Below are 10,752 nucleotides of genomic sequence, written 5' to 3'. Positions count from 1 at the left end.
AAACTCAGAAAGAAACTTGTTAATATCTTCTAACCACTTTCTGCAGAGCTTTTTTGATCACCTAGCACCTGGGGCCCTACATGGATGGAGTATTTGAAGGCACTGCATCCACTAAATCATTAGAAATGTCATGTGCCGATGTATTCTTCTCCTATTGTGAAGTGGAGAGGTCTGCGCTTAAACTTCCACTGCCAATCCAGGAAGCAGGAACACACGGAAACACACGTCAAGCACTGGAAATCTGTAACAAAAAACCACAAACAAAGCACGAAACCGGCACGGAGCCAACCAAAACATGAACAGCAATTGACCCAAATCTTGAGATCTGATCGCAGTCTGAGCTAAGCTACCGCTACCGCTACCTAACCCCAAAAACTACAGAGCAAGCATGCAAGTGAACAAGCCAGTGTGTATGTCTATGTGTGTGTATGCGTGTATGTATATGATCATGCGTGTGTGTGTGTGTGTGTGTGTGTGTGTATGTGTGTATGTGTGTACATGTCTTTGTGGCTGTGTGAGTGTGTGTATGTATATGTTTGTGTGGCTGTGTATGTTTGTGTATATGTATGTGACTGAGTGGCTATATGTGTGTGTGTGTGTGTGTGTGTGTGTAATAAACCAAACAAAGCTCCACCTGAAGTGTATCTATAGTGGGGGAGGGGGGGGAGCAACCCCGCCACCCGCGAGACCAGAGGCCGACACGGAAGAACCCGGAACCCAGGCCACCGGCAACCCCACAGAGGGGAGAAGTAGGAGGGAGGCAATTCCGATTCTTAAGATTCAGAATCGATTATCACCATTTGATTCGGTCCGATTCGATTCGATATTGATTTGGGTTAGTGTTGCCTGGATTATATGACTGTAAAATAACTATTGAAATAATAATTTCACAATAATTATTGTGAAATAACTAAGAAATAAATAACTCAAATAGTCATTTCAATATCCATTTAAAGTGCAAAAAAAGAAAGAAATTGCAACAGCTCAAGCAGTAAACTATTTATTTTATCTTGTCTGATTTATTCTGTCACCAGACACACATATTGCCATGATGCACCGGCATTTTTCAGGTATTTCATGACAAACCGTATCCGATAACAGAGAAACCAAACAAGCTATAGTAAATATAGATAATATGAACTTCATTGAACTAATATAACATTTAGAAATTTAAGCTGAAATGTCCAGCATTTTCTCTAAAGAAAAGTTCATTTTGTTCAGGAGTTTTCAAAACTACTGGGACTACTGGGATTAAAGTTCACCAGGCAAAAATGTAATGATGAAACAAAAAAAAAAAAAAAAAAAAAAAAAATTATTAAAAAAAAATAAAAAAAAATCGATCTTTAGACATACAAATAGATTTTTAGGAATTAATATGAGAATCGATTTAGAATCAGAAATCTTCTTCAACACAGGCTTAACAGCTAACCTGTGGTATCTGAGCCAAAGTGGAAACAAGCAGCTTTAAGGCCTGCTCGTTTTATCCATTTACAACCCTGCGCTGTGCAATAAAAGAGGAAAAGAGGCTTCAAAAGCTCTTTTTTTTTTTTTTAGAAAACCTAAGGTTAATGTCACAGGGGGTTTGTGCAGTTCTTCTTAGAACGGTGCTCAATGACAATTAAACAACGTCAAATGAACCATGCAAACTCTCTGCACTGCACCACTGACAGTTTTCTCTGTTGTATGAGCATCACCCATAGCATTTTTTACAAGCATGGAAAAATAAGAAGAGTGAAGGGTGAAAATGTTAGTGTGTCCTTCTCAAGCTCTTAAAAATACATAAAAAGGACTGGGAAGCTTCATTTCTGAAGGACATATTGTTAACAAATTTACCAAACATCCCCACTGACTAATACAGTGTGCTGGAGCGTGAGAACAGAAGCGAGGGTAAGAAAAAAGAAAGAATAAACAAAATCCCCAGAAATTTTTACAAACTGCTTTTATAAAACGTCTTGGGTTCACTCACCCCAGCTGCCAGGGTTGTGTAACATAATAATGAACATCACTTGCATGCAGCTATCATAATCAGACTGATTAAAAACACAACCAACGATGTTTCTAAGTGTTTTTCATTTAATCTGAGTCATGCCTGCTTTCTGTCCCTGAAGGCACCATTGCTACTGATGGCATCATTATCCTATTTCCCTTAGTAACAGCTTAAAACGGCTTTTAGGATTCCGACGCAGTCATCCATGCTGCATTCATATACAGTATATACTGTTAATTCTTTTAATTCAGTAAAGGCACGGAAATTATAGAAATGATGAAATTCACACACTGTTCTTTAGGGAGATGTTCCATATTCTGTAGTTATAAATTCGAGTGGAGGTGCAATAAAGAGTTCCACTCAGTGACATAACCAATTGCTGTAAAAGAAAATGCAATTTTCCCCTCCAATGAAAACCTTTGGAAGCGTTTTAATTCCTCTTGAGTGGCCACGGGGTTTCAGGTTTAAACCAGTTCGCTTGTCTGGTAATTAAATAAGAAATCAATTTGACAAACAATTAGTTTCTCTGCTGCGTGCAAGCTAGCATAAGAAAATTGTGGTAGTGCTTGTGTGTGCACGGCCGCAATTAAACATTCAGCAAACATGAGCATGATTGCTGTGTTAGCACATCACAATGAATATCTCTCTTTAACGCTGAGTATTTTTCAGGAAACTTTTTGCCTCACACAGAGATGTTTCTCATTCTTAGAACTCTAAAATCATCTAGAAGGATATATAATACTTCTTAGTTTACAAACGTTAAATGATCACAGTCGACCAGAGCTGAAACAAGCAGCTCTGCCAGGACTCGCTCACGGCCGGTTGCAGTTGATTGTGGGTCAGGAAAGTCTAACGATGCAAGTTGTGGGCTGCGTAACTGAGGGTCAAAGCAGACATCTTTTTAAATGATTCACCATAGCTGCTGGCTCCTTGAGCCGAGCCACTGTGGAAGAGCTGTGGAGCCGAGTAGACTTCCGCACCAGGACCTCCTGTTTTATATGCTGTTTTGGTGGTGACATCAGAAATGAACACTACATAAGACCAATTTTTCATCTTGTGAATCTCCCAGACCAGGGGTCGGCAACCCAAAATGTTGAAAGAGCCATATTGAACCAAAAACACAAAAAACAAATATGTCTGGAGCCACAAAAAATAAAAAGTCTTGTGTAAGCCTTAGAATGAAGGCAAATGGCGAAAGGCGAAATGTCGAGAAAACTGTCAAAATGTTGAGAAAAAAGTTGAAATGTCGAGGAAATAGTCAAAGTTTTCGTGAAAAAAGTCGAAATGTCGAGAAAAAAGTCAAAATTTCAAGATTAAAGAGATTAAAAAGGAAAAGGAAAAAGGAAGAAAAAAAGAGAAAAAAGAAGAATAAAAAGTAAAAAAAAGAAAAAAGAAAAAAATAGAAGTAAAAAAAGAAAAAAGAAAAAAAGAAAAAAAAGAGAAAAAAGGAAAAAAGACAAAAAAAGAGGAACAAATGGAAAAAAAGAAGAATAAAAGAAAGAAAGAAAGAAGGAAAAAAGGAAAAAAAAAGAAAAAAAAGGAAAAAAACTAAAGAGCCGCATGCGGCTCTAGAGCCGTGGGTTGCCGACCCCTGTTCCAGACCAATCTAATAGCTAGTTGCAGAGGTCTGTTAGGACAATTAACACCATAGCAAAACATATTTTTTGTATGACTACCCATTGTAAGATCTTAATTCACAGCTCAGATGCAAAGATTGCGCTACAGTGAGGACAGGTAGCTATTGGCTATGCAGGCTGTCAATCAAAAGATTGTTGCACACTAGTATTTATTTCATATTTATTTCATAGATTTGTTATTTTATACAATTTTACCTAATGTGGTGCAACAAAATTGAACCAGATATACTATTGTCATGGTTTTGAAATCTAGCTATGAACACCAAAAGCTGTTTATTGAACCAGACTGTAAATATGCTGTTTGTGCTGCAAATTGGGACATTTTAACATGGTAGTCAATAGAGAGCCAGGCCCTAGTGGTCAGCAGAGGAAGTGCAAACTAAAGTCACTTCCTGGTTCCATCAAGTTAGCGAGGGCGATGTAGACTTTTGCTGTAGTGGTGTATCGACAGTATTATGGGATACACTCAGTACAGGAGTTGAGGGGGGATGATGGGGGACGGCATCCCCTCCTGAAATAAAAACCGTCCAAATCATCCCCCCCTGTAAAACTTCCATCCCCCCTTTCCATCCCTTATGTCATTTCATCAATGAATGTGGTTTTACTGCTATTTTAACATTTAGAATCATCACCAGAAAAATGTGACAATTTTCACCTGTTTCAGGTAAATTTTCACTTGAAATAAGTAGAAAAACCTGCCAGTGGGACAAGATTTATCTTCTTATTACAAGCAAAAAAATCTTGTTCCACTGGCAGATTTTTCTACTTATTTTAAGTGAAAATCTACTTGAAACAGGTGAAAATTGTTGTTTTTTCCAGTGATGAGTCTTGTTTTAAGTGTAATGAAATTTTTTTACTAAAATGAGACATTTTAACTTTAAATAAGACAAATATTCTTGTTAAGATTGTGAGTTTTTGCAGTGATCCATGTTACTTATCCTGTGAAGGACAGAGTCATATTGATAAGTTCAGAAAAGTGTTTTTTATTGTTGTGTTTTGATGTATTTGATGTAAGCCCAGTGGATATTTAAAGCTTACAGAAGGCTGCATTTAACTGCTGCTATGTCATTCCTGCAGTATTTCTGCAGCTGTTTTGGTCACTGCTATTATTTGTAATATATTATATATAATAATATATAATAATATATTATATATGGGGCGGCAGTAGCTCAGGTGGTAGAGCGGGTCGTCCAATGATCGGAAGGTCGGCGGTGTGAATCCCGCTCTGTCCCAGTTTGCTGTCGTAGTGTCCTTGGGCAAGGCACCTTACCCACCTGCCCCGTGTGAATGTGTTTGAATGTGTATGAATGTTGGTGGTGGTCGGAGGGGCCGTTAGGCGCGATATGGCAGCCACGCTTCCGTCAGTCTGCAGGGCAGCTGTGGCTACAAATGTAGCTTACCACCACCAGTGAGGATGTGTATGAATGAATAATGATATCTGTAAAGCGCTCTGGGTGCCTTGAAGGGCGCTATATAAATCCAAGTCATTATCATTATTATATTATTTGTAATCAGCACAAATTATCTGTCCCCATATGATAAAATCCACCATCCCCGCTGATTTATTTTTACAACTCGAGTACTGGATATAGTATACTAGTCAGTTGCATGCTGGAAATTTCCTGGAAATGGCAAAGTATACTTCTCACATACTACAAATTGTGCAGTTGTTTAGATATTGCACAATAGGTACTACATTCTGGATACAAGATGTATTATACAAGGAAATAAGACACGGGTGCAGACAATTATATCAGGGTAGACAAAGAGAAAGTCACACACTATGGGAAGTGCTTTCGTAATAAAGCAGGAAATAAAACTAAACACAAAACAGGAGTCCAGATGTCGCGGCTGACAGCAACTGAACTATGATTTTAACAGTTTTTATCGGAAACATTGTGGACAGTGAACTGTGTGTGTGTGTGGGAGAACATTGAACTGGGACTTGGCTGTCAATTGCACAGGGGTGGGTGTGTCTTCCCTTGTGCTCTGTTCACAGGTGAACCGAATCCTGCAATCAAGGCTCTCAGGTGGACAGCGGTGATTAAAAAGAGGAAACAGATGCGGCACACGGAGAACGTAGGAAGGACGCACGGCAGAGAAGCCAAGGTGCTGGAGGCTGGATGCAGACGGAGATTCCTGCTCGCCTTCCCGGACGCAGAGAGGACGCACGGCAGAGAGGCCAAGGTGTTGGAGGCTGGACGCAGAGGGAGATTCCTGCTTGCCTTCCTGGACGTTGAGAGGACCCCCGCTTGATCACCCCATTTGTTGGGAACATCGCTCTCTATCTACCCACATAGAGGAACGGTCTACCCTGGAGCTTGAGCATGAGTGAGTGTAACTTCTCTTAACTCAGTCCACTGATTGCACTCTTTTCCTGCCTTCCAGCCTGGTTTGACTGGCCGACGCTGTTCCTCTCCCGAGAGTCTGCCGGACCCCGCCCCTTCACCTGCTCGACTGATCCCACGTCTGCTTTCCTGGTGCGGGACGCCAGAGCTCCCCCAGCGGACGCAGCCAGGCGCGCAGAGACTGTAGGCCCTGGGCGGGCCAGTACAGACTGTTGGCTCATTGTATGGCCACGGGTTTTTACCACTGACTTTTATCATAGAGTTCTACTTATTGTCCTTTTTATTATATTGTCTCGGCTGAGCATTTTTAATTCCTATTCTTATTTGTTTTAGGGGCCACTGACTGACATCATTATCTGGGGGGTACGAGATTTGATTGTAGGGAGGGGGGTTGAAGGGGTTTGGGGCCACTATAGATGTTTCACGAGACCTACTTTTAATGGTGTTTGCATGTGTTTTGGAAACTTATTGTTTGGTTACCATTGGCTAATGCCGTGATTCTTATTTGATTCTGAGATTGGTTTCTTGCAGTGGTGTATCTAGGTCTCAGTCTAATTCTGGTGGCCAAGCTATTTAATTTGAGCCCCCTCCTCCCGTTGTTGATTTTAATATTATTGGTGGCAGATCTTAACCCCCAGATTTCTTTTACTCCAGTGAGCCGAAAATATATTGTTGTTCACTACTGAATAAAGTGTTGTAACCTTCCACTAGCCTCTGTGGTCTATTGGGGATCGAAAAGAACCTACCGATCGTGACATAATTTGGCGTTGTTGGCAGGATCCCCAATAGACCACGCATACGATACAATGAGAAAAGGCAGGCACAAGCCAGCAGGGAGATCTTCACCCCCAAAATGATCCCAACCCCCAGTTGGCATATGCAGCCATGTTGCCATAGTTCATGGGTATGCAAGTTCTGTGGGGAAGGTGGGGTGGAGGTTTAGAACAAATGGTGTGCTCAGGTGGAAGCATTCCTGTGAGCACAACGTTTGAATGTGCAACAGAGTAGATTTTATATTGACTATTTTGGATGGCCAAGCACGCAGACAGATCTTGTTAATGTCATCAGAAGATAGACATCAATCAGAAAATTCTGGATGTTGGGACTAAAGTATGGGAGCAACCATTCTTCGGACCAAGTAAGGACAGATTTTTTTTGACTGTTTCCAGAGGGTCAAGGGACGGCCCAGCAAGATGTGAGCTTCAACGAGAGCTCAGATGTGCATCCCCCAGCTGTGTCATTTGAGGCAGCCTGTGATGAGGCATTGGCTCTGGAGCGGGAGTATGCTAGAGACTGAGATGCAACAGGAGATTAAGGAACGTCCGACCTTGCACCACGATTTTCTTTATGTACTGATGTCGATGTCCCTGACCAGCATGTATCAGGTGGGGAATCGTCTGCTAGTAGCCGCCCAGGGCCTGAAGAAGGCCCCAGTAACTCTGCTGCAGGTGTGGGCGAGAGAAACACCCACTCAAGACAGTCCCACCGGATCAACTTTGGAATACACCCTCTTCGCTTCCGACAATTGTAGCGGCCGGGACGGCCGCTGGAAAAAGCAGGGGGGAAATGTCGCGGCTGACAGCAACTGAACTATGATTTTAACAGTTTTTATCGGAAACATTGTGGACAGTGAACTGTGTGTGTGTGTGGGAGAACATTGAACTGGGACTTGGCTGTCAATTGCACAGGGGTGGGTGTGTCTTCCCTTGTGCTCTGTTCACAGGTGAACCGAATCCTGCAATCAAGGCTCTCAGGTGGACAGCGGTGATTAAAAAGAGGAAACAGATGCGGCACACGGAGAACGTAGGAAGGACGCACGGCAGAGAAGCCAAGGTGCTGGAGGCTGGATGCAGACGGAGATTCCTGCTCGCCTTCCCGGACGCAGAGAGGACGCACGGCAGAGAGGCCAAGGTGTTGGAGGCTGGACGCAGAGGGAGATTCCTGCTTGCCTTCCTGGACGTTGAGAGGACCCCCGCTTGATCACCCCATTTGTTGGGAACATCGCTCTCTATCTACCCACATAGAGGAACGGTCTACCCTGGAGCTTGAGCATGAGTGAGTGTAACTTCTCTTAACTCAGTCCACTGATTGCACTCTTTTCCTGCCTTCCAGCCTGGTTTGACTGGCCGACGCTGTTCCTCTCCCGAGAGTCTGCCGGACCCCGCCCCTTCACCTGCTCGACTGATCCCACGTCTGCTTTCCTGGTGCGGGACGCCAGAGCTCCCCCAGCGGACGCAGCCAGGCGCGCAGAGACTGTAGGCCCTGGGCGGGCCAGTACAGACTGTTGGCTCATTGTATGGCCACGGGTTTTTACCACTGACTTTTATCATAGAGTTCTACTTATTGTCCTTTTTATTATATTGTCTCGGCTGAGCATTTTTAATTCCTATTCTTATTTGTTTTAGGGGCCACTGACTGACATCATTATCTGGGGGGTACGAGATTTGATTGTAGGGAGGGGGGTTGAAGGGGTTTGGGGCCACTATAGATGTTTCACGAGACCTACTTTTAATGGTGTTTGCATGTGTTTTGGAAACTTATTGTTTGGTTACCATTGGCTAATGCCGTGATTCTTATTTGATTCTGAGATTGGTTTCTTGCAGTGGTGTATCTAGGTCTCAGTCTAATTCTGGTGGCCAAGCTATTTAATTTGAGCCCCCTCCTCCCGTTGTTGATTTTAATATTATTGGTGGCAGATCTTAACCCCCAGATTTCTTTTACTCCAGTGAGCCGAAAATATATTGTTGTTCACTACTGAATAAAGTGTTGTAACCTTCCACTAGCCTCTGTGGTCTATTGGGGATCGAAAAGAACCTACCGATCGTGACACAGACAACAAATGAGCACAAGTAAATCAAGGATAAGAACATAAAACAACCAAACAAATGTCAGATCAAATAAATCCATAATCAAAACCAAGACCACAACACTGAGCATCACTTTGTGTTACCAGGGATACGAAACTGCAGGACAATAAAAATAGCTGGATAACTCACATTTCTTTAAAGATAATCTTTTTTTTTTTTTTTTTTAATTCCAGTAAGGTTAAGAGTTCCTTTTCCATTCAGCAGCGTTCAGTGTTTATCTCTGCAGACTATACTTGCTTCAACACAAACCACCTGCGACTGTTTATTCCGTGAGCACCACCTACCCCTTTTGTCTCGCTAGCACTAAACGTGTATTTACCAGCCGGGGGTCTGAATTCATGACAAAACTCCCAGTTTTCCCATAGGATCAAACCTGCCACCTCATTGCCCTTGAGCCAGACATTTTAACCTGAGCACGGAACCCAGTCAAGAACTCACTGCGTCACGGCAGCTGTGTGAATGCATATATTATTAGTGTCGGGGCGTGTAGGTCCCACAGGGGAACAGAAGGATATCTGCATGCAGTGGAGTGGGAATATAATTAATATTAATCATAATCTGCGCTACAGATCTGGGGAGAGACTAAAAAAAAACACAGCAAAGTACTACCCATGAAGAATCTATTATTTTCATTAGCTATCAGCATTAGTCATGCCTGATTTTGCAACAAAGGTGTTTTGTAACCACTGTGCTTACAGCTGTAACAAACTTCCCACCCTGGGATTTATGAAGCAATCCTGAATCTGATTTATGTATTTATGTGTATACATGTGTGCAGACTGCAGGCACTCTAGTCTCTCCAGTCCTACCTGGAGGGTACGGGTCAACACACTTTAGGAAAACAGAAGGAGTCTTCATTTCACTGCTGGTAAGCAACAGTCCTGCTGTTGTAGCATTTAACACTGAACAGCACAAGTTGTACCTAAAGAAATGTAGTAAAACCTGTTTTAATGACTCATAGAAGCATAATAAGCAGCGATAATTTAAAGCAGTTTTTTTTTTTTTAAATATTATTGTATTCTTCAAATCATTCTTTTGTGGCTTCAGTGACTGCGTTTCCATGCAGTCATTAACCTTTTAAAACCCGAATATTGGCAATAACCCGAATTTGCACGGCCATGTAAACACCAATAACCCCTTTGAATAACTGGAATTTGCTCATATTGGGGTTTTTAAAAACCCCAATATGAGCCCTGGGTTACTCCTTTTAAAACCTCATGTAAACGCCAAACGGAATATCCCCATCAAACAGAACAGGAATTTGTTTTCTGCACATGTTCTGTTCACAAGGAATCCTGGTCTTTTGAGTCCAGGAAGTTCTTATAAACACGGAGAAACAAGACCATGAGGAGACTAATCACTTCATAAATGTAATGAAGGATATGAACATTTCTGCATTTGTAGACGGTAGAAAGTACCGGGATAGAAGATTTACAAGAAGGTGAGAGAAAAGTTGCACGAAGCAGCATTTGTTTTGAATTTGGATACAGGAAGAAGAAGCAGAAATGACGGGAATTGTGTCATGATGTTCTCCGTGCGTCGCTGGTTTGATCCAGGTATCCCGAATGATTAATTACCATGTAAACGGAATATTCTGAATGTTTCAGTAACCGGAATATTAGCAATAACCTGAATTTTGACTGCATGTAAACATAGTCACTGGTATGATTGGGATTCCCAGTTTTAGACAACCTTTTGGTGATGGACAACAAAAGGTTGATTCACATTTGATTAGAGAATACTTTGTTACACAGAGGACTTTATGGCTGAACCAGTGACCCAACCGTCCCCAACATGTGGTGATACCACAAGTCTAGTGGTGTACCATGTTTGCACTGCTGTGCTGCATTTGCTTTTTCCCAAGTAGGTGCTGTCCATTATGGACAAAAGTCTCTAGTTTGCTCATTTCTGTC

General features: G+C 42.0%; 1 protein-coding gene across 2 annotated transcripts in view; it reads right to left on the bottom strand.

Moving 5' to 3' along the window:
• The window catches only part of samd12 (sterile alpha motif domain containing 12), a 255,222-nt gene that overhangs the window by 23,889 nt on the left and 220,581 nt on the right, over positions 1–10,752 (bottom strand). The window lies entirely within an intron of this gene.

The sequence above is a fragment of the Cololabis saira genome, chromosome 15 (assembly GCF_033807715.1).
Source record: "Cololabis saira isolate AMF1-May2022 chromosome 15, fColSai1.1, whole genome shotgun sequence".
NCBI lineage: Eukaryota > Metazoa > Chordata > Actinopteri > Beloniformes > Belonidae > Cololabis > Cololabis saira.
The sequence above is the reverse complement of the archived record's forward strand: the minus strand, read 5'-3'. Positions and strand labels throughout refer to the sequence as shown.